At 36.1% G+C, this 27890-nt stretch overlaps 1 protein-coding gene and 1 long non-coding RNA gene across 8 annotated transcripts in view; both read left to right on the top strand.

The window, feature by feature from the left end:
• The window catches only part of BRAF (B-Raf proto-oncogene, serine/threonine kinase), a 159744-nt gene that overhangs the window by 31425 nt on the left and 100429 nt on the right, over window positions 1-27890 (top strand). The window lies entirely within an intron of this gene.
• Window positions 1-27890, top strand: part of LOC309666089 — a 34499-nt gene extending 6609 nt beyond the window's left edge. Inside the window, exon 2 of the long non-coding RNA XR_014266886.1 lies at window positions 120-27890. This is a non-coding gene — a long non-coding RNA (uncharacterized lncRNA). The remainder of the gene's footprint in view (window positions 1-119) is intronic.

The raw sequence follows: 27890 nt of genomic DNA, 5'->3' as shown, positions 1-27890 counted from the left end.
GCAGTTGTGGCTCACGGGCCCAGTTGCTCCGCGGCATGTGGGATCCTCCCAGACCAGGGCCCGAACCCGTGTCTCCCGCATTAGCAGGCAGACTCTCAACCACTGCGCCACCAGGGAAGCCCCCCACATCTCTTAATATGCATAAAAATTAATTACTAGTGGATTGAAAGTTAAATACAAAAAGACAAACTCAGAAAGCTTTTTACAAGAGGGGGCATACTTTTATGAGCTCAAGGCAGGGAAGGATTTCTTAAGACTGAAAAACACCATAAAAATTGATGAAGTTTTGACTATATTAAAAATAGAAACTCTATTGAGATCCCCGTAAGAGGCTAAAAGGCAAGGCACAGATGGAAGATATCTGCAAGACAAGCAATAGCTACTTGCTGCTGTGTAATAAACTATCTGTAAAGTTAGCAGCTGAAAACAAACATTTATCTCTCTGTTTCTGTGGGTCAGGAATCTGAGAGCAACCTAGCTTGGTGGTTCTTGCTCAGGATCTCTCATGAGGCTGCAGTCAAGGTGTCAGCTGGGCCTGCAGTTATCTCAAGGCTGGACTGAGGGAGTACCTAATTCCGTGATCCCTCATGTGCATCTTGCAAGCCTCAGAAGATCCACTTCGAAATTCACTCACATGGGCCTCTTTATAGGACCACCTCACAACATGGCAGCTGGCTTTTCCCAGAATGAAGGATCCAGAAGAGAGTGAGACTTTCTAAGGTGGAAGCCACAGTCTTTTTTTTTTTTTTAAATCTGTATTCCCTGTGCTGATCAATATATTCTTGTAGCTTATTTATTTTATACATAGTAGTTTGTACCTCTTAATCCCCTACCTCTATTTTGACACCCCCCCCCTTCGCTCTCCCCACTGGTAACCATGAGTCTGTTCTCTAATTTCTGTGACTCTGTTTCTGTTTTGTTATATTTATTCACTTGTTTTATTTCTTAGATCCCACATATGTGGTAACACAGAGTATTTGTCTTTCTCTGTCTAACTTTTTTCACTAAGCATGATACCCTCCAAGTACATCTGTATTGTTGCAGATGGCAAAATTTCATTCTTTTTTATGGCTGAGTAGTATTCCATTGTATATCTATCTATAGATATCTGTAGATATCTATAGATATAGATATACCACATCTTTACCATTCGTCTGTTGATGGACACTTAGGTTGACGGTCTTCTTAAAACTTAATCTTAAAAGTCACATCCCATCACTTCTGCCATATTCTATTCAGTAGCAACTCAGTAAGCCCAGCCCACACTCAAGGAGGGGAGGTTGTACAAGGGCATGAATACCAAGAGGTGAGAATCATTGGGGCCATTTTAGAAGTTATATACCACAACATATAATGAATGGACAACTGTTATGAATCACTAAGATAAAGAACACCAAGTAGAAAAAGGGCAAAAAAGTCTGAGAAGGCATTTGATGATAAAAGAAATTCAAATGACTGGTTAACATATGAAAAGATCGTTATCCTCATTAACAGTTAGGAGAATAGAAATTAAAACCACAAGAGACCATTTTATACAGACTAAATTGACAGAAATAAATATGTGACAGCATCAAGCATTGGTAAGGATATGGAGCAGTGGGAGCTCTTCCACTGCTGGTAGGAGTGTGAATTGGAAGAACCACTTTGGAAATTAATAGTTTTCTACAACCTGCAATACTACTCCTAGGCAGTTCACCTAGACCAGTGGTTGTAGAGACTTGAGTGTGTATCAGAATCACCTGGAAGGCTTCTGAAGACAGATGGCTGGGCCCACCCCCAGAGTTTCTGATTCAGTAAGAATGGGGTGGAGCCTGGTAATTTGTATTACTATCAAGTTCCCAGGTGATGCTGGTGTTGCTGGCTCAGGAATCATACTTTGAGAACCAACCATTGTCCTAGAGAAATGTGTCAATATGTGGACTAGGAAGCTTATGTATAGAAGAATGTTCATAGCAGCATTACTCCTGTTAACCCCAAAATACACAGACACAAAATTCAGATGTCCATTAGTAGTGGATTGGATAGATAAATCATGATATATTCACTTATGGAATAAAAATATTGTTCAGATAGATTAGAAAAAACCACAGACGGCTCCTGCATCAATCGGTATGAATCTCCCAAACATAATTTAGTCAAACATTAGAAAATCACAAAAGGCTACATGCAACATGATTCTATTCATAAACAGTTTGAAAACAAATGGAATTAACTATATTGTTCAGGAATGCAAATTATAGATACTAGAATTATAAGGAAAATCAAGGGAATAATCACAAAAATAAAGTGATAGTGATAATTTTAGGGATGACAAAGTGGATGTGATTGAGGAGGACGCATGGAGGCTTTTAAGATACTAGCGGTGCTCTGTTTTTTGGGTTGTGATTATGTAAGGTTTGCTTTAATTTACAGTTATTCTTTAAACTATAGATATGTTTTGTAAACTCTTCTCTACATAATTTTATAATAAAAGAAAAAATTTAACTTTAATTTCTATCCCTGATTATTACTGGTGTTGAGTATATTTTTATATGTTTATTTGCCTTTGGATTTTTTCTTTTTGAATTATTTGTGGACATCTTCTGCCCATTTATGTATTGTGCTTATTTTGTTTTTAAAATTTATTTTTAAGTGTTTTGTTTTTAAAATTTATTTTTAAGTGTTCTATTTTATATTATGGATATTATTTTTAATCTATTATGTGTCAAAAATATTTTCTTCCAGGCTTTTGTTATGAAGAAGTTTGTTGTTATTGTTTATGTGGTCAAACTTATCCATCTTTTCCTTTTTTTTTGCTTTCTTGTCTAGAAATCTTTCTGTACCCAGGATTTAAAAAGATATTACCTTATTTTGTCTTCTGATAAATTTAAAGTTTTTAAAATTTTTGTAGGTATTTAAGTGGTCTGGTATTTATTATGTGAAGATATGAAGGTATTTGGGGGGATATAATTATCCAAACACCATTTGCATACATGTGCGTGGTCTTTTTTCCTCTTTCTGTCTTGTGACGCCATCTCTAATATATACCAGCTTTCCATGGGTCTGTTTCTGGGCTATCTCTTGGTTTGTTTGTCTGTAATAGCACTAGGTCTGCACTGCTACTTTATACTGTATCTTGCATTTTGATAATGCCAGTCTCTTCTCTTTGTTCATTTTGTACAAACATATGCTCATTTACTCTTCCATGTGACTATTAGAATCAGGTTGTCAGGTTCTATAAAAAGTCCTGGGATTTTGATAGTGATTGTATCAAATTTATATATTAATATAGGGACATATATATTAGATATTTACAAATTGAGTTTTCCAGTTCATGAACATGGTCTTTATCTTCATTTATTTAGGTCCATTATTTCCTTAAATAAATGTTTATAGTTTTCTACATAATGTTCTCATACTTTGGGGAATGGGGGGTTAGTTTTATTCCTGAGAATCTTTTGTGCTTTTGCAAATGGGATAAAAAAAAAAACTTATTGTTTGGTATGTAAGGAACCTATTGTTTCTTTTGTACGTTGATTTTTGTATCTGGTTCTTATAGAACTCTTGTTATTTCTCAAGTTCATCAGTGGATTGTCCTGGATTTTTAAGTAACAATCATATGTACGAGTAATGATTATTTTATTTTTTTCCTTTCCCATGCTTATGTCTTTTTTTTTCTTTTTCTTGTTCTAACACACTGCCTAGGGTGTTCCATACAATATTTGATAGTTGTAGTGATCTGTGTCACTGTATCTTTATTTCTCCTGTCTTTAATGGGAATGCTTCTATATGCTTGGTGATTGAATTTCTAGTTTGAGAGGTTTGTGTTTTTGTTTTTTTTATTACCATAAATGGGTATTGAATTTTGTCAGATATTTTTTCCTACATCTGTTGAGGTGATTGTATGGTTTTTTTTCTTTCTTCTACTAATGTAAGTAATTCTATATGCAGACATCCTAGTTTTGAGAAACTCATTATTACTTACGGAATACATTTTATCACAGTGTGTGTTCTTTTAATTTGTTGTTGAATTCCATTTGCTAATACAGGTTTTTATTTAGGGCTTTTCCATCTGTGTTTATAAATAAGATTAGTCTGTAGCTCTCTTGTGCTGTTCTACCCAGTTTTGGTATCAGGATTATTTGTGTTGTTAGAAAGAGCTGATTAGTTTTCTCGGATTTTTCATGGTCTTGAACAGTTTTTATACCAAACCAGAGAAGATGTTTCTTGAAATAACTTAAAATAAAATGGTTAAGGTTTTATCATTGCTTATGATTCCCTGATTTAACTAACCTTCTCAATTAACCAACCATTTGACTTTATTACATTGAATAAAGGGGCTTCTCTTGCACCCACTTCAGTATTACAATTGTGATGATTTACTTTGTAGAGTTGGGATTACAGTTTCTCTCAGCACCTTACTTTTCTGGTCATCTAAACTCATAGCTGAATTATTAGACAAAAAGTTTTCAAACTTCCTCTTTTGGAATGGCCATTTACTCTCTCAGAACCTTAACTTCTTTCTTGCTACCCTGCAGGGTTGTGGTAGGATATTAAATTGATCAACAATAGTTCAGACTCTCATTACTTCTTGCTGATCATTATAGCACGCTTTTAATGGGACTCTCTGCCTCTAGTACCTCCCTGACTTGTTAGTTAACCTAAACATTGTTGCCAGAGTAAACATCCTAAAATATATGTCTAATCAGATCAAAAGCCATTTATAACAACAATAACTGCATTTAAAAAATTATGCTATGTGCTGGCTTAGATGTAGTCTCTGCCATCAGCTGTCCTTTACAAAATTATTTTAAAAATACATATATACACATAAATTCTGAATTGTGATTATCTGCTGTGAGAGTTTGAGTATCCACTATAGATAGGGAGGAGGGTAATGAGGAAAGGCCGCTGGGAGGAAGTGAAATCTAAAGATCTCTTCTATCTGAATAAGCTGTGCTAGTTTGGAAAAGTGCTGAGCAAAGAGTTTTCCAGGAAGAAAGAATAGCATGTGAAAAGGTTTGCTGCTGGAACTCCATTGTGGTTGAGTTTATTGAATAAGGGATGGAGAGAATAGTGCCTGATGAGGCAGTAGGTAGGCAGGAACAAAATCATTTAGGATCTTGTATTCTTTGCTAAGAACTTTAGGTTTTATTCTGAGTCATTGGGGAGGCATTAAAGGTTTAAGCAAGGAGAATGATGTGATCAGATTTGTGTTTTAGGGATTTCACTCAGACTGGAGAATGGATGTGAGAGGAATGGAAGTAGGACAAAAGAAGTGGGGGAACCAGTTAGGATGCCTTTGTAAGTAGTAGTTCAGGGAGAAAGGATAATAGTTTAGAGTAATGATAGTAAACAAGGTAACACATGAAATGATTGTCTCATAAAACCATTAAAATAACCTATGAAGTAAGAGCAGAATAAGATTTGGAATAAATTGATCCAAGCCCATCTAGTAAATGGTGGTATAGAATTGAAACCAAGGGTGTTGACCATTTGGCCGTGTCTTTAAAATAAAAGCCAAACTCCATTGTAGATTTTTCAGCCTACCTTTATACCTTTATCTCCTCCTAAACACTTATTCACTTATGCTGTAGCCAAACCAAACTATTGCAATAGTTATCATTAACATACCTTGTACCTTGATGCCACTGATTGTTTACTATGACTGGAATACTCTTACCCCATATACTTAATAAAATTCTAACTATCCTTTAGGATCCAGGTCAAATATGAAGGCTTCCAAGTGTGCCTCCTGACACATGTTGTCCTTTTACCTTCTTTTCACCAGAGTAGTTTCTTTGTATTGTAGTATGTTAATTCAGCAGATTTATGTGATGACTGTGTGCTGGGCGCTATGTGTATACATTGTGGACGTTGAACAAAATCTGTACACACATATATGTAATTATAAATTTTGAATGGTGATATGAAGGAATAGTAAAGAGTGCCTTTGGGTTATTGAGACCCTTAGAGGGTCCTTGAGGTCAAAACTATTTTCATGATACTAAGACATTATCTGCCTTTTGACTCTCATTCTCTTGTGAGTATATGGTGATGTGATGTGTGATAGTGCAGCAGATTGAATGCAGAAGATGATATGAGAATTCAGATGTCTTTTGTTAAGGTAGCTATTAATTAGTATTGTAAAAAATGCCATTTTTCATTTTCACTGTTTTTTATTGTTTTGGAAAATGTAGTTATTTTTTCATAAAAAATAGATGATTTGTGTTAATGAGTTTGTTGTAATTTTTAAATGAATTAGGTATAAAAATTTCTTGGATATAACTTTTAATATGAATATTGATAGCTATAACCTGCATGAATAAAGGCTGTGTGGCGTCCTCAGGAAATTTTAAGACTATAAAGGGATCTTGAAACTGGGAAGTTTAAGAATCTCTGTATTGGGGACCTGACTTAAATTGGCAGCTTCTGGAGAAGTAAAAGATATCTTATGTCTCCCTTTAAATTCTCATGTTTTTCTAAAAAGTAGAGTCTGGTTATGTCCATATCTCTAAAGCCTATAATTATTTGCATATAATGGGTATGTTGGTTAAATTTCATTGTCAAGGTCTCCTGTAGATGGTCATTCTTTATTGGATTTGTTTGAAGCCTTTGTTGAAATACTGTCATTTCTCATTACTAAAGGAGATGGATCTGGGTTCAGAGCCTTCTTGTTATGAATATGGGCAAGTTACTTAACCTTGCTTAACCTTGCTGAACCTTACCACTCATCTGTAAAGTGGAGTACATATTATCTTACTCTGTTGTAACAGTTTAACGAGTTAATGTATGTAACCTGATTAGTAAGTGATAGTTACCATTTTATTGCGTGCCTCTGTGCCTATATTTATTTTACATAGCACATACATACTGGGCTTAGCTTAGTTAGTAGGGAGGTCTATGAATAAATCAGTATATAAATTTAAAAATCACCATTTGAGTACATATAACAGTTTATCAGGAGGGGAGAAAGCCAAAATAATCTATTGTGTGGTTATTCATTTAAAAAAAAAACAAATTTATTTATTTTGGGCTTCGTTGGGTCTTCATTGATGCGTGCGGGCTTTCTCTAGCTGCGGCGAGCAGGGGCTACACTTCGTTGCGGTGCGCGAGCTTCTCATTGCAGTGGCTTCTCTTGTTGTGGAGCACGGGCTCTAGGCTCGCGGGCTTCAGTAGTTGTGGCACATGGGCTTCAGTAGTTGTGGCTCACGGGCTCAAGAGTGCAGGCTCAGTAGTTGTGGCACATGGGCTCAGTAGTTGTGATGCACGGGCTTAGTTGCTCCACGGCATGTGGGATCTTCCAGGACCAGGGCTTGAACCCATGTCCCCTGCATTGGCAGGCAGATTATTAATCACTGCGCCACCAGGGAAGTCCCGGTTATTCATCTTTAGAAAAGGGAACTGAAACAAAATGTGGGCTTGGAATAGTTTAAGTAATTCCCTTACACTATAAGGATAGGGACAGTGCCTCACATTTACGGAATATTTGAACAGTATTAAATAGCTACAGATACTTAAGAACACATTTTAGAAGCCTTGAAAAATATGTACTATAGATTAAAGGTTAAGCCCTAAAATATCTCAGATGGCTAACTGGAAAAGTAAATAAAGGTACCATGGAAGAAAAACAGAATGGCCCTGTGGGAATAATATGATTTGCAAGATGTAACTAAATATGCTCTAGTAAGATAAGAGAACATAGGACATCCTGCCTGTGGTGGATTCCAAATTCGGTGGTTAAAATCCTAACTATATTAAAGGTAGACTTTTTAAGATAACAGTGCAGAATGTTTGCCAAAGGATGACCAGGAAATAGTTAGGAAGATCAAGTGACTGCTTTGCTTTGCTTTTTTCATAGCAGAAAACTATAGGAAAATTATCCTTTGTAGTATCTTTTGACGCAGATAGTTCAGTTGTGCTTAAAAATAAAAAAGAAAAAGAAATAATACTGTTTTTTCTTATATGAGATAAAAATTAAAGTTGGTTTAAGTTCTAGGTTTGGACCTAGAACTTGCTTACATTTTAAATAGAAAGGGTTGTAGACATTCTGTTCTTTGTACAACTGTGATGCTTTCTAGGATACGTGTGTGTGTGTGTGTGTGTGTGTGTGTGTGTGTGTGTGTATCCTAGATATACACACACACACAAATGTATTCATAGTATTTCTTTCTTGTTTGAAGATTTTTATCAATTTAAGGTTTATTTGATTTTTCATTGATTATTGCTGTGTATTATCTCCATAGCTGTGATCTTTGAACTTATAGTCCATTAGGTTGTGATGTCATTTGTATTAAAAGCAAATAAAAAGCTATCTTGCTATTTACGTTTGCCATTTAAGTTGATGCTTATATCATGCAGTCAGTGCCAGTTAATTGAAAATGGTTAAAATGGAAAATTATTTAAGGAAAGAAGGAGATACATATTTCATTTTAATTGAAAGCATATAAATATATTCTCATATGACTATATTTTGGTATAGGGCTTAAGTATTTTGTTTGATTAATGGTACTCTGAGTGGAGTTACATGTTGTTTTTAATGCCACAACCATACCCATAATGCATCATCCACAATTTCCTGTTTTCTTTTTCTTTTCTTTCGTTTATTTTTCGTAATAAATTTAATTAATTAATTAATTAATTATTTTTGGCTGCGTTGGGTCTTTGTTGCTGCACGCGGGCTTTCTCTAGTTGTGGCAAGCGGGGGCTACTCTTCGTTGAGGTGCACGGGCTTCTCATTGTGGTGGCTTCTCTTGTTGCGGAGCACAGACTCTAGGTGTGCGGGCTTCCATAGTTGTGGCATGTGGGCTCAGTAGTTGTGGCATGTGGGCTCTAGAACGCAGGCTCAGTAGCTGTGGCACATGGGCTTAGTTACTCCACGGCATGTGGGATCTTTCCGGACCAGGGCTCGAACCCTTGTCCCCTGCATTGGCAGGCGGATTCTTAACTACTGCACCACCAGGGAAGTCCTCTTTTTATTTTAATCATCTGTGAGTTCAGTGAATAAATCGGTGGAGATTCTGGGGGAGAGTTGATGGTAGTTTGGACTGGAGTGATAGAAGGGGAAGTGGTAAGAAGTCATCTGATACAGGATATATTTCAAACATGGAGCCAAGATAATTTTCTCTTGGACTAATTTCCAAATGTATAACTTCCAAAGACAAACTGAAAAAGAGAAACCACTGCTCAGAACCGAATTTGTGTTCTGGAAGACCAAGTAAAATCTTTTTTTCTTCACATCCAAAATCCACTCTTCCAGTGAGTGCCATTGGCTCTACCTTTGAAATACCTCTTGAACCAGATAAGTTCTCACTATTTTCTTTGCCACCATCTTAGTCCTAGCTACTATCATCTCCCCAGTTATTGCAGTAACCTTCCAGCTGGTCTTGCCCCCTTATATTTTGTTCTCTACATAGCAGTGGGAGTGATTATTTAAAATATAATTTATATTATGTTATTCCTTTGCTTAGAAAACTACACTTAAAACAAAAGCCAAACTTTAAACTATGGTTTCAAGTTTTATGTAATCTGGCCCCCGCCACCCTCTGTAACTTCATCTTCTATACCAGTGATCCTCAAAATGTGGTCCAGGGACAGCTGTTCAGAAGAGCCATAAGGCCAAAACTATCTTTATAATAATAGTGGGATGATATTTACCTTTTTCTCCTCATTCTCCTGAGTATAGAATGGATTTTCCAGATGCTGCATTATATGTATTTTTGCTACAGGTTAATGTAGAAACAGATATGAGAATCCAGCTACCCTCTGTTAAACTAGTCATTGAAGAGAATTGCAAAAATGTAAAACAGTGCCATTCTTCTCACTAAATTCTTTTTTTGTTTGTTTTGGACAGTGGACTTATTTTTTTATTTAAAAAAGTTATCTGTGTTAAACATAATGGATTTATTATTAAATTAATACTTTAACAATTTCTCAGTCTTATTTCTTAATATGGCAAATATCATTAGATACAGCCCACGTAAAAAACAGTTTTGGGGATCCTCAGTAATTTTTAAGAGTGTAGAGGGATCCTGAGAGCAAAAAGTTTGAGAGCTGTTGTTTTGCGCTATCTGCATTTTCTTCACATCAGCTACACTGGCTTTCTTGTTCTCAGAGTACTCCAAGCATACTTGTAACGTAGGGCTTTTTTCATTAGTTGCTATTTTTTCTCTGCCTGGAGAATATTTTCCCCAGCTTTCTCACTTCATTCTCATATCTGTTCAGATGTTACCACCTCTTTGACAAGACCTTTCCTAACCACAAACTACTCTTTCTAAAAGAACCTTCTCGGGACTTCCCTGGTGGTCCAGTAGTTAAGACTCTGCACTTCCACTGCAGGGGGCATGTCTTCAATCCCTGGTCAGGGAACTAAGATCCCACACGCCAGGAGGTGCGGTGTGGCCAAAAATAAATAAACAAACAAATAAATAAATAAATTTTAAAAATAAATAAAATAAAAGCCTTCTTCCTACTCTCTGTCTCTTACCTTGATTGAATTTTCTACAAAGCATTGATCACTGCTGGAAATTATACATTTGTTTTCTTGTTTGTTTGTTCCCCTAATAGAATGTGTACTCTATGAGGGCAGGTACTTTATTTGTTACATGCCTAAAGCCTAAAATAGTGTGTTTGGTACATAACCCGTTAATCAGTAAAAAAAGAGAAACACACAGAAATGGAATTCATTAGTAAAAATGTAAGTGACTTAGAAGATAGACTCAGGAACTCTAACATGAATTAACAGGTTTCTAGAAGGAAAAAAGAAGCAGAGAAGTAATAATTAATTAAATAATAGAAAACTATATTCTGAGCTGAAGAAAGACTTGAATCTGTATATTGAAAGGCAGAATAACAAGCAAAAGTTACATTTCCTGGTGAAATTACTGAGTATTAGGGATAAAGATGATCATAAGCTTCTATATAGAACAGAAAGGAAAGATAATCAGGTGAACAGTGGCAACACTGAGAGAAAAATAAAGCTGTGATTAAGAATCCCATACCTGGCCAAGGTATTTTCAGACACTAAAGGAACCAAAGTATACATATCACCCCTATACACTATTTGTACATTCAAGAGATATGGTTAATAAAACTGGAAATCAACAATATCTATTGGAAACTGATCCCATATCCTTTAACATAGCTTTTTAGAAATTAAGAAACATTCTTTTAAATAAATCGTTCTCAAAGTGTGGTACCCATACCAGCAGTGGCAGCATTACCTGGGATTCTGTTTAAAAATGCACACTCTACCTTAGACCTACTGAATCAGAAACTCCGAGCATGAGGCTCTGCAGTCTGTATTTTAACAAGCCCTCTGTGTGATTCTGATGCATATTTAAAGTGAGTTACTTGTAGACACTGTGTATTTAGGTATTTTTTCATCCCTTCTGATGATCTTTGTCTTTTAATTTGTATCTGCAGACCATTTACATTTAATATAGTTATTGATAAGTTTGGATTTAGGTTGACCAGTTTAGTAATTTGTTTTCTATTAGTTTCCTCTGTTTTTCATTACTCTGTTTCTCCTTTTCTGCCTTCTCTTAGGTTATTTAAGCATTTTTTTAGTATTCCATTTTAAATTTGCCTAGTGTGGTTATTTTCTTTAATTATGTCTCTCTATAGTTTCTTTAGTGATTGCTCTGGAGATTACCATATACATACTAAAGTTTTCACTCTCTGCTTAGAATAAATTCTCTACTCCCTTAAGTGGATTATAGAAATATAGTTACCGCTATATAGGTGTCTTTATCTCCTCCACCCCACCCCTTTCTGTTATTCTTGTCTTGCATATTACATTTTCCTTTATGGAAAGCCTCGTTAGGAAATGTTATAAATTTTCCTTTCAACTATTAAACATATTTAAAGATTGTAAGAAGAGAGGATTAGTGTATTATATTTACCCAGATATTTACCATTTCTGTTGCTCTTCACTCCTGCTCTTTCAAGTTTCCTTCTGATATCATTTCTCTTCTGTGTGAAGAATTTCTTTCAGTAATTCTTTTAGAGCAGGTCTGTTGGCAGCAAATTTTCTTAGTTTTTATTTATCTGAAGATATCTTTATTTTACTTCATTGCTGAGAGATATTTCACTAGATAAAATACTAGGTTGACAGCTCTTTCAGCACTTTAAAATGTTGTGCTACTTCTTTCTGCCTTCGTGTTTTTTTTTTTATTTTAAAATTTATTTGTTTTATTTATTTATTTTTGGCTGAGTTGGATCTTTGTTGCCATGTGTGGGCTTTCTCTAGTTGCGGCACGCGGGGTCTACTCTTCGTTGCGGTATGTGGGCTTCTCATTGCCGTGGCTTCTCTTGTTGCGGAGCACAGGCTGTAGGCATGTGGGCTTAGTAGTTATAGCACGTGGGCTCAGTAGTTGTGGCGCACGGGCTTAGTTGCTCCACGGCATGTGGGATCTTCCCAGACCAGGGCTCGAACCCATGTCCCCTGCATTGGCAGGCGGATTCTTAACCACTATGCCACCAGGGAAGCCCTGCCTTCATGGTTTCTTTTGAGAAACCTGTAGTCATCTGAAATGTTGTTCTCTTATAGTTAGTTCATGGGTCATTTTTCTCTGCTTTCAAGATAATGGCTTTGTTTTTAGTTTTCAACACTTAATGATGTGTGTGGGTGTGTATTTCTATATATTTATCCATTTGGGGATTCACTGACCTTTCTGAATCTGTATTTTTATGCGTTTTGTCAAATTTGGGGAGATTTCAACCAGTATTTCTTCATATAATTTTTATTGCTTCACTCTCCTCTCCTTTTGGAAGTTCAGTGACACAAATGTTAGACTTATTGTTGTTGTCCCATAGAACCCCAATTTTTAAAAAAAAATTTCAATCCTTTTTCTTTCTGCTGTTAAGAGTGGATAATTTCTATTGATCTGCCTTCATGTTCACTGACTCCTCTATCTTCATTCTGCTGTTGAGCCCATCCATTGAGTTCTTAAATTTCTGTTACTGTAATTTTCTGTATTGTCTTCTCTTGCTTTGCTGGGACTCTCTAGTTTTCCATTTGCTTCAAGATTATTTTTGATTGCTTGTTGAAGCATTTTTATTAAAGTTGCTTAAAGTTTTTGTCAGATAACTCCAACATCTGGGTCATGTTGGGGTTTGTAACTTTTGCTTGTCTTTTCCATGTGAGTTGGAGGTTTTCCTGGTTCTTTGTATTCTGAGTAATTTTGAATTGTTTGCTGGACATTTTGAATATTATGTTAAGAGAATTAATCTGACTAGGGAATGATAGTCATATAAGTCCACAGTGAAGCTTAGAAATGCTACTGAGATATTCATCACTGCCTTTCCATGCTCAGATGTGAAGATTCACATACAGTGATGATTACTCTTCCCTTCCCTTTACCCTTCACCTCTGTCTTCCTCTCTCTTTTTCTTCTTTTTTGGTTGAATCTATGTAAATGAGATCTATTGAATATATCAAGTTTCACAAGAAGTTACCTTCTTGTGTTGAAAGTTTTGTCTTTTTTAACGTATACTTGGTAACTTGATTATGGCTACTTGAATTTATAAGGCTTATTGCTGATCAGATTTTTAAAAATCATTAACACAGGTAATTTCTGTTCATAACATGTTGAATAGAACTAGTTATATAACCTTTTGCATGATCAGAAAGGAAAATTGGATACCTCTAGCATATGGATATTTCTTTCATGTGTGTATTTTTCAGTGTTACTCAATTTGAGTCTTTTATCTGGGCTTTCCAGCCAATCTCAGAATTCATTATGCAGCTTGGATTAGATGGGCATGTTTGTAGCCAGATACATTTTTTCCTAGTTTTCATGCCATCTACAGGGAACCTGTTCTTCTGGTGTTCTTCAGCCAATGGACACTGAAACCAAATTCTTCTTTTAAATATATTATTTGGCACAAACAGTGTTGGTCAGAACAGAAACTTAACTCAATCCAGCTTAATCAAAAAAAGAGAAATTTATGGGAAGTATACTAACTAGTTGAGCTGCAGGAATCAGTCAAGGCAGGGCCTTAGGTTGTCAAACACCAGTGGTATTCTATTTTCCACCTTTCTTTGCTTGTTTCTAAGTATTTGCTCCTTTTTTTCTTTGGAGATAGGTTTCCCCCCATGGTGGGGAGCATGGCTGTAAGTAGCCCTAGATTCATTTGCTTCCACTTACGTGACTGTAGTCAAATGTATATAGCTAAGAACGTATAGTCACACATATATAGTCAGGAAAGCTAAATTTCAGGAAAATTCCTGGGAAAATATTTAATTGTTTATGACTGGAATCATTTGCCCATAATACCCAATTGCCCAGTCTGGTGGGTTGAAGTACGCGATTGGTCCATCTTGTATAACATGTCCTTCCTGTGGCCAGGTGGCAGTGTCTATTATCAGAAGTAAGGTGTTATAGAATTATTATGGATCTCAAGGAACACCCTAATTTATATTTATAATTTCTTCTTTATAGATAGCCGTTTTACTTCCTAATTTTTCCTCTTTTATCATTGGGAGAAGAGAAGAAAACAACATTAAATTTCAAATCCTTCAGTTTCCTGGCCAAATATTGAAATTTAAAATTATATCCCAGATTTCTTATGATTGTATTGTTTGTTTCTCTATGAATCAGCTTAAGTATGTGCTAATCAGTGTGTTTGGGGCTTACAGTTTTTGTTCACATTAAAGACTTTAGGGGAAAAAAACCTAGTTCCCTATTTGACTGTATTGTGGAACGGTGTGAGTAATGGAAGAAAAGAATGTTCTAGCAGAAGGGTCAGCGTATTCAAAGACCATTAAAATGTGGATAGTGTTTGACAGATGTAATGTGTTTCTTCATTTCTTCCATGGCATCTAGTAATCATTCTTTCTAAGCCAAAGTCTCAGACTGTTTTTCTACAGTTTTCTTGTATCTATGGATTTCTAGATAAATTAGCCTTCCCTGGTAGTCATTTGTGCGCCTTACCCACATCCAGCTTTCCTATTCCGATCACACAGAAGGCCACGTGACTAGTTCTATTCATTGTGCTATGAACAGATATGACCTGTGTCACCTCATGTCCTATGTCTAATTGCCAGTGTCAGGCCCTCCAGAGTTTTTTTTTTCTATCCAGCCTGGTGATTGGCATTTTTAAAAATAGTGACTGCTGCTCTATCAACCTGCATCCTGTGTGACTGCAATAAACAGGGCTTCCCTGCCTGCCTGAAATGGACATATAGCGTGAATGAAAACTAAACCTTTTTTGTTTTAAGGCAAAGAGACTGCGGAGTGTAATGTAGCCTTCCTGGCTGGCACACCTTCCCTGGAAAATGGCCCATTGATGGAACTTCTGTCATAAGCCTTTAAACATTTGATGATAACATTGGTAACTAATAATTGTATTTTCAATTACGTCTTAAGCAATCTGCTCAGTGCTTTATAAAATATCTCACTAAATTTTAGCAATTTTCCTGTGAGGATAGAACTATGATTAGGTAGGAACTTGCCCTATCTCTTCTTTTCTCTATCTACTGTCACTTCCCTGGTAATCTAATTCATTTTTGTGATTTTAAATATCATCTGTCATTTTTCACTGAATTTAAGATACTGTTGATTGTAAGATGCATTGTTGCTTTATGTACCACTAAAAAAAATAGTCTATTTTAGTGCTTATTTTCACTTAACATTTTTATTTCATACTTACTGTTGTAGCCTGTTGACTGATTGATTGAAGTATAGTTGATTTACAATTTTGTGTTAGTTTCAGGTGTACAGCAAAGTGGTATTCCTTTCCAGATTCTTTTCCGTTACAGGTTATTACAAGATACTGAGTATAGTTCCCAGTGCTATACAGTAGGTCCTTGTTGTTTATCTATTTTATATATAGTAGTGTGTATCTGTTAATCCCAAATTCCTAATTTATCCCTCCCCTCCAGTAACTCTAAATTTGTTTTCTATGTCTGTGAGTCTGTTTCTGTTTTGTGAATAAGTTCATTTGTATCATTTTTTAAGATTCCACATATAAGTGATATCATATGGTATTTGTCTTTCTCTGTCTGACTTCATTTAGTATGATAATCTCTAGGGCCATCTGTATTGCTGCACATGGCATTATTTCATTCTTTTCTATGGCTGAGTAATATTCCATTGTGTGTGTGTCTGTGTATGTGTATGCATATATATGTACACAGACACACACACGCACACATATATACCACATCTTCTTTATCCATTCATCCGTCGATGGACACTTAGGTTGCTTCCATGTTTTGGCTATTGTAAACAGTGCTGCGATGAACATTGGGGTGCATTTATCTTTTTGAATTAGAATTTTCATCTTTTCTGGATATATACCCAGTAGTGGGATTGCTGGATCATATGGTAACTATATTTTTAGTTTTTTTAAGAAAGCTCCATACTGTTCTCCATAGTGACTGCACCAATTTACACTCCCACCAACAGTATAGGAGGGTTCCCTTTTCTCCAAACCCTCTCCAACATTTAGTATTTGTAGACTTTTTTTTTTAATATTTATTGATTTATTTATTTGGCTGCATTGGGTCTTAGTTATGACACGTGGGATATTTGTTGTGGCATGTGGGAGCTTTCATTGTGGTGCATGGGCTCTTCGTTACAGCGGGCGGGCTTCTCTCTAGTTGTGGCGCGTGGGCTCAGTAGTTGCGGCTTGCGGGCTCTCTAGTTACAGTGCACGGGCTCTAGAGCGCATGGGCTTAGTTGCCCCGTGGCATGTGAGATCTTAGTTCCCCAACTGGGGATAGAACCCGCATCCCCTGCATTGGAAGGCAGATTCTTAACCACTGGGCCACCAGGGAAGTTCCTTGTAGACTTTTTGATGATGGCCATTCTAACTGGTGTGAGGTGGTACCTCACTGTAGTTTTGATTTGCATTTCTCTACTAACTAGCAATGTTGAGCATCTTTTCATGTGCCTGTTGGCCATCTGTATGTCTTCTTTGGAGAAATGTCTGTTTAGGTCTTCTGTCCATTTTTTGGTTGGGTTGTTTTTTGTTTTTTTTTTTAATATTGAGCTGTATGAACTGTTTGTATATTTTGGAAATTAAGCCCTTGTCAGTCACACCATTTGCAGATACTTTATCCCAGACATAGCCTTTTTAGGCTTATTTGCTTTATCAATATCAAATTTATGCTTGGCATCTCTATATGTCTTTCTGCATCTATAATAACTTTTGTTTCAGTATGGAGTCATGTTATAATCTTAGTGGCAGTTAATCTCAACATATGCAATACCAACAATGCACATAACTTACTTGACTGACAACAGTGTGAATAGCCTTGACCAAATTGTACATCCTCAGGCAATGGTAACTATGTCATGCCCACCACGTGGGCAACAGCAATTTTAAGATGTCATCAATTGTAAGATTGCATTCTGTTGTTATAATGTGCATGTGTGTGTGGTGGGGGATAGTCTCTTAGAATGAGTGAAAAACATGTTATTTCTCAACTTCCAAATTTATATCTCCAGCCCAGACATCTTATTTAATTCTAGATGTGAATACCCAGCTCCTATTTGATGTCTTTACTCTGGTTGTTTAATAGGCATGTCAGGATGTTTAAAATAAAATTTCTAATTCCACATGTTGTGCCTTTTTCCCCTATCCCCAGTGTTCCTTCTGCAGTCTTTTTGATTTGGGGCTCTTATAGTCTTTGACTTAGGTTAAAAACTGCAGAGTCAAAGATGATTGCTTTCCATCATACCCCACATTCAATTCATCAGCAAATCCTGTTGACTCCACCTTTATACTATATCCAGAACCTGACGCATTTTACCACCTCTGCCAGTATAAATTTGGTAAAAAGCACCATCATCTTTCCTTTGGCAGTCATCTCCCATCTGGTTTCTTGGCATCGACTCTTGCTCCCACTATGGTCCTTTTTCAATGTAGCAGCCATTTAAAAAATCTAAGTGGTCACGTTACTTTCTTTTTAAAAAATTAATCTCTATAGATATATAGTTTACATACTATATTAATCACCCATTTAATGTGTAATTCAATGGCTTTTCACATGTTTACAGACTTGTGCAAAAACCCTCACCAAAATCAACTTTAGGATATTTTCATCACTCCAAAGAAGAAACCCACACTCTTAGCTCTCATCCCTCAATCCCTTTATTCTCCCCAGTCTTAGGCAACCAGTAGTCTAGTTTCTGCCTCTGTGGATTTCCCTATTCTGGACGTTTTATGTAAATGGAAATACACAATTTGTGGTCCTTTGTAACTGGCTTCTTTCATTTAGTATTTAAGGTTTGTTCATGTTGTAGTGTATATTTTTATTGCCAAATATATACATTGAATGGATATACACCACATTTTATTTATTATCAGTTGATGAATGTTTGGGTTGTTTCCCCTTTTTGGTTATTATGCATAACGCTGCCATGAACATTCATGTACAATTTTTTGTATGTTTTGTTGTATGTCACTGTTCCTCTAACACAATGTATTATCTATTGTGTCTCAAGCCACTCCAAAGCTTAGTACTTAAAACAATCACTATGAGTCTATGAGCAGTCTTACTTTGGCTAGACTATGTTTTTATGACCAGTTGGTGGTTCTAGGTAGGCTGGCTGGTCTAGGATGGCCTTGAATGGCACTTGGTTCTGTCAGGCTAGCCCACGCATGTTCTCATAGCAAGGCGGGAGTGTAAGAGCAAACAAGTTCAGTTGTGCAGGAGGGCAAGAAGAAGTGTATATTTGCATTTTAAGCCTCTGCTTGGATCATGTTTGCTAATAACCTGTTGCCCTAAGTGAGTCACTTGGAGAAGCCAAGGGTCAGAGTGGAAAGGGGACTACAAAGTTATAACTCAGAAGGTATGTCTACAGGGAAACCATTAATTGGGGTCTTGAATGCAGTCAGCCTGTCTATCACACACACCAGTTTTGCTCCTACCTTAATACCTTTGCCTTTGTTTCCCCTCTGGTCTCCTTTTTATATAGCTGCATGGTGAGCTTGCTCCCTCACTTTCTCAGGTCTCTGTTCATATATCATCTTATCATTGAGACCTTCAAGTCTGAGCACTCTCCAAAGTTAATAGCCACCTACCTCTCTCCTGTTTCCTGGCTCTATTTTTCTTTGTAACTTTTTATCACCATCTGACATATTATGTATTCTCTTTGTTTAGTGTTTGTCTTCCCTCAACTAGAATGTATGCTCTCTGAGGTCAGGGACTTGGTTTAATTGCACTGTATTCATTGCCTAGAACCCTGCCATATAGTAGGCAATTATTAAATATTTGTTGAATGAAGAAATGAATCTACATTGAACCACTTTTACTTAAATTCTAATTTTCTCGAAAGTTCTCACCTGCCTTATGTTGGAGACTGTGTAAACGGTCAGCTGTTCTTGGTTAGAATATCTAATGATGGAATATTTCTTCTGCTTCTTATAAACACATAGACTGTGTAGTATATGAGTAGTTTTGCCACTTATTAGCTGTCTGTCCTGGGCCAGTTTTTTTCTTTTCATCTCTATTTTCTCATCTGTAAATTAAGGATAACAATAGTTTCAATCTCACTGAGGCGTTGGGAGGAGTTGAACAATTTAATATAAAGTGTGTAAACAGTGCCTTGTTCAACAATTACTGCATAATATTCCTGTCACCCACTTGTTATGTACATGGCACAGGGAAAATGGAACTGGAAGCTGGAGAGATCTTACATTGATGGAGAATTTGTGAGGTCTTTGAAAACTGGCAGTATATTTTTTTGGAAGTGGAAAGCACAGCAGAAATAATAGCCCGGTGATATTTTTCCAGTGTGTGTATGGTTACATTGTATTCTTAAAACATTCACATACCACGAAGTGCTCTTCACAAAATATTATGTGTTGTTCCAGGGTTTACAAAAAAAATGCCTAAAACTAGTGAGCATTCGTTTTAACTCTTGTCTCACTTGGGAGTCTTCTAAGTACTATTCTAGATATATCGGAGACAGGGTAGTTCATTACTTACACTGGATGCCTTGGGGCATGAGAACTTAATTCTCTAATGGAACCCCAGCTGAAAAAGAAAGAAAATATCTTGACTAAGGTGGCTCCTACTTCTCTGACCTCAGTTGAACCCTCTTGAATATGATTTAATAAGTCTGCTCTGAGCTTACCCAGAGTATAGAGTTTTTATATTTTCGTGCAGCCAGCACCTGTAAAATACCTGCTTCTTGCCAGTATACTTAAGTGCTAGGAATAAAACAGTGATCGATGTGTTACAGATCTCAACTTTACTGAACTTACAGCCCTAATAGGCCATTATGGCCCCAGTTATTTACTTGTGACAGTGTTTTTCCACAAATCTTTGTGACAGTGATTTTAGAATTGTAGGATGTGGTGCTCAGAAGTGTTTCCCATGGTTTTGGAAAACAGAGAGTGACTTGGGATAGGAGGTTACAATGGAAGAAAATTATGACCTGGGGGTTGTACCAAAATTAATAGCAGGAAACATGATAATGTTGTTAAGATGTGTAAAAATATTTGCACCTGAAAGTCCTGAATCTGTACTGCATCTGTTTCACATGATATAAATCTGCATTTTCATCCAGTTTTATTCCTACTCCAAATACAGTTCTGTTTAATTCAGTTATATGTATGTGGCAAAAATTTGACCTGTTTACTGAAGACCCTTTTGAATAGTAGTGGTGAGTAGTTGTTGAATTTTTTAAAGTTACGTAAATTTAGTGGACAATTTTATGGACAGTTTAAAATGGTTCATTTATGGTGCTGTTTTCTTTTGTGTTTTGTCGGGATCCTTGAAACGTTAGGATATACTTGCTCTTAATCAACCAAAAGAAATATTTTGATCCTCTTATTCCATTTCAGATAATTTTAGATTAATTTTCAAGTTTAACTCAAAGTCAGGATATATTCTGTTATTGATTTCTTGAATACCACTTTCCTATTTTTATTTATTACTGTCTACTGGCCAAAGTAATTGTGGAACTACGATCAACAAACTCTTAAATCCTTAGCCTCTTTCTTAACCTGAAAGGTTCCAGACACCTGTCTGGCCCTTGATTATAGCCGTTCTTCAGCCTTCTCAAGTAAAACTGTTTCTTCACAACTCACAGACTTCAGGACTAAGATATTAGTAAGGAATGACTATAAGAATTAATAATATCCTTGGGGAGGGGGTGGGAGGAATTGGGAGATTGGGATTGACACATATACACTATTGATACTATGTATAAAATAGATAAGTAATGAGAACTTACTGTATAGCACAGGGAACTCTGCGTAATGCACTGTGGTGACCTAAATGGGAAGGAAATCCAAAAAAGGGGATGTATGTATATGTATAGCTGATTCATTTTGCTGTACAGTAGAAACTAACACAACAATGTAAAGCAACTATAGCCCAATAAAAATTAATTTAAAAAAAGAATAATATCCTTGACTCTCTAGTCCGCCTCCCCTTTTATGGGTGGAATAAATATTGATACCAGCTGCCCAGCGTCTCTCTGCCTGCACTCAGGCAGTTGAATGTCCTGCTCTAAGTGTATGCCATGAACCTCAGCAGGGCTTCAGCAGTGTCTGGCAGTGCTGCTCCTTCTTCACTTTCCCTATTAAGGCTGCATTTTCACTCATGGCAAACCTCTCACAGCCCCCATTCTCATCTGTGGACTTCACCTCAAACTCTATGGAGAAATTGGATGCAGCTGTCATCATCTTCGCATCACCATATCTGCAGACCTATCTGCATTGGTCTTCATGTTCTGTCTTCCTTTCTCTAGTTATCAGAGACATTCCATGACAGTCTAGTCTAATTCCTCTTCTTGTGACTCGGGTTCCATCTCTTCTTACTGTCTCTAGGGCTTCCTTCCTGCAGTTAGCTTCTCTTTTCCACATCATGAATTTCTCTCTATTGGATTTTCCCTTCAGCCTATAAACATACTCTGTTATCTGCCAGCCCTGATACATATGCAAATATATGTAAATATGATGATCAAAGATGTACAGTTATATAGATTTCATCCTTCCTAGTGTCTTCTATCCACTATTTCTTGTTCCTATTCTTATCCAATAAATTATCTTCATTGAATAGTTTTTCTCCTACCTCAGCGTCTGTTTCTTCTCAACCATTTTTGTGGACTCTATTCTTTACCAATCCTCTAAATATTGTTGAGCTCTAGGGTTGAGTCTTCTTTGCCTACACTCCCTTGGAAATTTGCTTATTAAAGTACTGTGACACCCAAATGTATCTCCTGCCTCATATTTCTTCCTGAGTGCTAAAATGCATAGCTAGCTGCCTCCTTGATCATTTAATTATCCTCTCTTGTGGGTGATATAATACTTGATTTCTTCTCCTCGAGATTCCCCACTTCAGTAAATGGCATCACCGTCCACCCTGTTACTTAGTCAAAATCTTGGGGTGAGCCTTGATTCTTATTTCTCTCTCTCACCCTTCTCCCATGTCTAGTTTATTAGTGAGTTTCATTTTCCTACCTCTAAAATATATACCAGATTCACCAGTTTTTCTCCATCGCCACTGCTTCCACTTTAGTCCAAGCAATCGTCTTTTGCTTAGCCTACAGCCGTAGTCTCACTGGTCTTCTCTGCATCCATTCTTGCCCTTCCTATAATCTCTTCTCCACTAAAGTGATATTTGAGACACTATAATGTATACTGCTTTGGATTTACATTGTCTAGAATTAAATTCTGACTTCATTGTTTACCAGCTTTGTGGCTTTGAGCAAAATACTTAACACCTCTGTGCCACAATATTCTCATCTATAAAATGGGATAATTGTCAATAATAAAATATCAATCAGGTTGTATCACACACACACACACACACACACACACACACACACACACACACACACCTCCACTTTTGAAACTTTGAATTCTCATATCTTAGAATAAAATCAAAGCTACTCACCATGGCTTTCAGGATGCTTCATAACCTGGCCCTTTGCCTAATTGTTCTGACCGCTTTTTGTTATCATTCTTGCTATCTTTAACTCTCTACTTTGAAACATGACTTTTTATGGAATATCTTTTTTTTTTGGTGGGGGAGCAACTTAGGTTTTTGTTTTGTGTTTGTTTTGTTGTATGTAAAGATAGTGCCAAATTTTTAAAAATCAGTTGATGTTTTTTCACCTGGTGAATCATTTATCTTTATAAATAGACCTACTATGTTTTCTAGTTTTGTGGGAGACTGGTAAAATTCCTAGAAGTGGAACTGCTAAGTCAAAAGGTAGGAGTGTTTTCAGAACTATAAGTCCTGTTGAGGTAAATTTTTGAGACTTATGTGACCAAAAAGTTTCATTTACCCTCATGCTTGATTGGTAGTTTCCTGGAGGGTAAAATTCTAGGTTCAAATCGTTTTTATTCAGGGCAATGAAAACATTACTCCATTGTCTTTTCTGTTCAAAGCTTTATTGAGATATAATTCACATATCATAGAATGCACCCATTTAAAGAGTACACTTCAGTAGTTTTTAATATATTCCCAGAGTTGTGCAATCGTTATCACAATCCATTGTAGAACATTTTTACCACCCCAAAGAGAATCCCCCAGATAGCATTCATTCCCCATTCCCACTAACCCCCCAGCCTTAGGCAATAAGTTAATCCATTTTCTGTTTCCATTCTCTTTTCATGTTGCTGATGAAAAGTCTGATATCAATTCTAGTTATTCAGTAGGAAACATTTAGGGTTTTCTTCTCAGCTTTGAGTTTCTGAAGTTTATTCATGGAAACTAGGATTTATTCAGACATGTTTTTTTTACTCATCTATCTTAGCCCTCACTGAGCATTTTCAGTCAGAATACTGATGTTTTTCCTTAGGTCAAAATATTTTAAAATTTTTATTTCTTCTGTTTTCATCATTTAGAGTTTTTATTAAATGAATTTTGGACTTCCCAGATATGTTCTTAATATCCCAACTATTTACTTGTGTTATGCACCTCTGTTTTTTCCTTTGTTTTGCTTTGCTTTACTTTCTGGGAAGTTTCTTTAACTTTATATTGCAGATCACTGCCATGGTCTTTACCAATGCTCATTCTGTTATTTACCCCTTCTAAATTTTTTTCCCAATAATAATATTTCCATTTTCTCCTTACCCAGTCATTCTGTTTGTTCATCATGATCTTTCTCTTTCTTCCTGTTGGATTTTCAGTGTCTTCTTTTTTTTTTTAATTGAGATATAATTGACATATAACATTATATTAGTTTCAGGTATACAACATAATGATTTGATATTTGTGTATATTGAGAAATGATCACCACAATAAGTTAGTTAACATCCATTGCCACACAAAGAATTTTTTTTACCCCTTAGGATGAGAACTTTTAAGATCTACTCTCTTAGCAACTTTCAAATATACAGTACAGTATTATTAACTATAGTCACCATGCTGTACATGTCTTGTGAATCTTTTTTTTTTTTTTTAATTATTTATTTATGGCTGTGTTGGGTCTTCGTTTCTGTGCGAGGGCTTTCTCTAGTTGTGGCAAGCGGGGGGCCACTCTTCATCGCGGTGCGCGGGCCTCTCACTATCGCGGCCTCTCTTGTTGCGGAGCACAGGCTCCAGACGCGCAGGCTCAGTAATTGTGGCTCACGGGCCCAGCTGCTCCGCGGCATGTGGGATCTTCCCAGACCAGGGCTCGAACCCGTGTCCCCTGCATTGGCAGGCAGATTCTCAACCACTGCGCCACCAAGGAAGCCCTCTTGTGAATCTTGACTGTCTATTCATACTTATGAATAAAAGACTGAGTTAATTACAGTAGAGAACTTTGTAGTTATACAGATCTAGACTTCTTTTCTAAATGGGAAGTCTGATCGTGGGTTTTCCATAAGTCTTTTGTGTTCATTGGTTGGTTTCTTTTAGGGCACAGGGATTGGAGTAGGCAGGTTTAGGGCTGCCCCAGTTACAAAAGTAAGGACAAGTTTAGTGTGGAAGGCGCTAACCAACTCACCAGGTCAATTTATTTATTTCCTTCCTTCTTTCCTTCCTTCCTTCCTTCCCTTTTCAAGCATACAGAAAATTGTGGAGAATAATATGACCATCCATGTATCCATTACCCAACTGTGTTGAATCATGTCTTTTTTCATATTTCCTTCAGATTTTTTAAATATATAAGAAAATTATAGAAAAAATAATCAAAGAGATCATATAGATAATCAAAGATTACCTTTGAATCTATTCCCTGCCCTCTCTCTTTTCAGAGGTAACCATTATCCTGAATTTAGTGTTTATCGTACCCATGCATGTTTCTATATTTTTGCTGTGGGTATATATCCATAAACAATGTCGGTTCCATGTTTAAAGCTGTACATACCCTGGAATTTGCTTTTTTCACTCAGTATTGTGTTTTTGAGATGTGTTCATGTTGATATATTTAGCTTTAGTTCTTCATTTTGACTTCTATCTAGTATTCCATTTCACAAATATATTGGAGTTTGCCCTTTTTTCTCTTAGGGAATATTTGACTTGGTTCCAATATTTTGCTATTATAAACATTATTGCAATGAATATGTCTTGTGCCTATGTTAATATGTAATAGCTAGATGATAGCTTAATGCCCATCTTCAACTTTACTAGATATTGCCAGTTTATTCTCAGACATTTACATTATACCTGCCTGTAGAATAGAAGAGCATCTATTGCTGTACATGGTTGGTGCTGAATTTTTTGCCAGTCCCATGGGTGTGAAATGTTTTCTCATTTTAATTTTCATTCCTTTGATTACTAATGAGGTCGTTTATTTTATCATGTATTTATTGGATATTCTGAATTCTCTTCAGTGAACTCTTATTCATAAACCCTTTGCTCTGTTTTCTTTTGGATTATTTGACCTTTTCTAAAGAGATAACCAGTTACCCCAGCATTATTTATTATACACTCAATTTTGTTCCCCACTAAATTATAATGCCAACACAAACCATATGCCATGTATATAAATACCTGTGCCTACTCAGCCATAAAAAAGAATGAAATAATGCCATTTGCATCAACATGGATGGACCTAGAGATTATCATACTAAGTGAAGTAAGTCAGACAAAGACAAATATCATATGATATCACTTATATGTGGAATCTAAAAAAAAATGATACAAATGAACTTATTTACGAAACAGAAATAGACTCACAGACATAGAAAACAAACTTAGAGTTACCAGAGGGAAGGGATAAATTAGGAATTTGAGATTAACAGATAAACACTGCTATATATAAAATAGATAAACAACAAGGACTTAACGTATAGCACAGGGAACTATATTCAATATCTTGTAATCACCTATAATGGAAAAGAATCTGAAAAAGAATGTGTGTGTGTGTGTATAAAACTGAATCACTTTGCTATATACCTGAAACAGTGTAAATCAACGGTACTTCAATTTTAAAAAAAATCCATGTTAAAAAAAAAATCCCTGTGCTTCTGAGTCCTTTATTCAGTCCATTTACTCTGTTTTTCTATTCCTACCATACTATTGCTTTATAAATCTTGCTGTCTGGTAACACCTTTCTTACTTTCCTTATTATTAAAAGGCTATCATTTTACAATGCTTCCATAAGAATTGTAGAGTTTGTCAAATTCCATGGGAGAAAAATCTCTTGGGAATTTCTTTATTGTACTGCACTGAATGAATTTGGGGAAAATTGAGATTGTTACGGCATTGAGTCCTCACACACACACACACACACACACAATTTACGTATTTGTCAAATGAAGAGGGGGCACACACACACACATATCATATAGTGTAAATGTGAAATAAAGTTTAGTGGAGAAAAGTAAGTACCAGAATACACACAATCCCCTGAGCTCTTTTATTTCCACATATTTGTGTTCTTAGGGTAGACATAACTAGTATTAATTTACCATGGAAAGAGCTCCTAGGTAATAATTGGAGCTTTGATGTGGATGAAATGGCCTTATTAGAAAGGGAAAGTATCCTGAGCTCTGTAGCTGTCCTCAGCCTCTTCTTGCATTGAGTAAACTCAGGCTTTTGAGTCAGCTTCTTTATGTGCTATAATAAGAGGGGAGGCAATTAGCCTCCAGAGTCATCTGAGTTTGTCTCTTATCAATATTCTTTTATGCACTTGTATATTATTTTGTTGTTTACACCACAAAGATCTTGCAGTCTTTTGTTAGATTTATTCCTGAATTCTTTACAGTTTTTGTTGCTGTTGTGAACGGCATCTTTTTTTAATTGGCTCTGGCTGATGCATTGGAACACTATGTAATATTTGTATCCTTGATCTTACATCCGCCAATCCCAGTCTTGCTGAACTCTTACATTAGTCTTTATAGTTAATAGTTATGAGCCCTAACGGTTTATAGAGTCTCTTGGGTTTTTCTATAGATAGTGTGTTTTCTACAAATAAATTCTTATCTCTACCAGTCCAATTCTGAAGTCTCTTTTTGTATCTTATCTCCATGCCATTAACTGTAACGTCTTGTATATCACAGCAGTGATAACAGGCACCCTTATCTTATTCCTCACCTTTCACTGTGGTATTTTGCTGCAGGTTTCATATACTTTATTAAAAGATCCCTATTTCTAACATTCGAAGATTTTTAAAATAAATGTTGACTTTTTCAAAAATATATTCACATTTTGTTACTCATTTCTAATTTAGTTGCATCATGGTAAATGAATATGGTTTGTGTGATAGCAATTTTTGTATTTATGAAACTTGCTTTGTGGCTGATATATAGAAGTAAAAGGAAGAGTAACAAAACTTGATCAATTTCATAGAAGTCAGAAAAGCAAGAAAAAGTGGCATAAGCAGAAAGCACATAATAAGGTGATAGAAATAAATCAGCTACAAAAATATAAATGAACTAAATTCTCTGGTTAAAACACAGATGTGTTTAAAACAAAACAAGCTAACAAAAAGAAAATCTATCTATAATTCATTTATAGGAGACACACAATGGTTGAAAGTCAAAGGGTGAGAAAGGACAGTACCAGACAA

Source organism: Balaenoptera physalus, assembly GCF_965194825.1.
Source record: "Balaenoptera physalus genome assembly, chromosome: 8".
NCBI lineage: Eukaryota > Metazoa > Chordata > Mammalia > Artiodactyla > Balaenopteridae > Balaenoptera > Balaenoptera physalus.
This window is presented reverse-complemented; position numbering and strand designations above follow the sequence as displayed.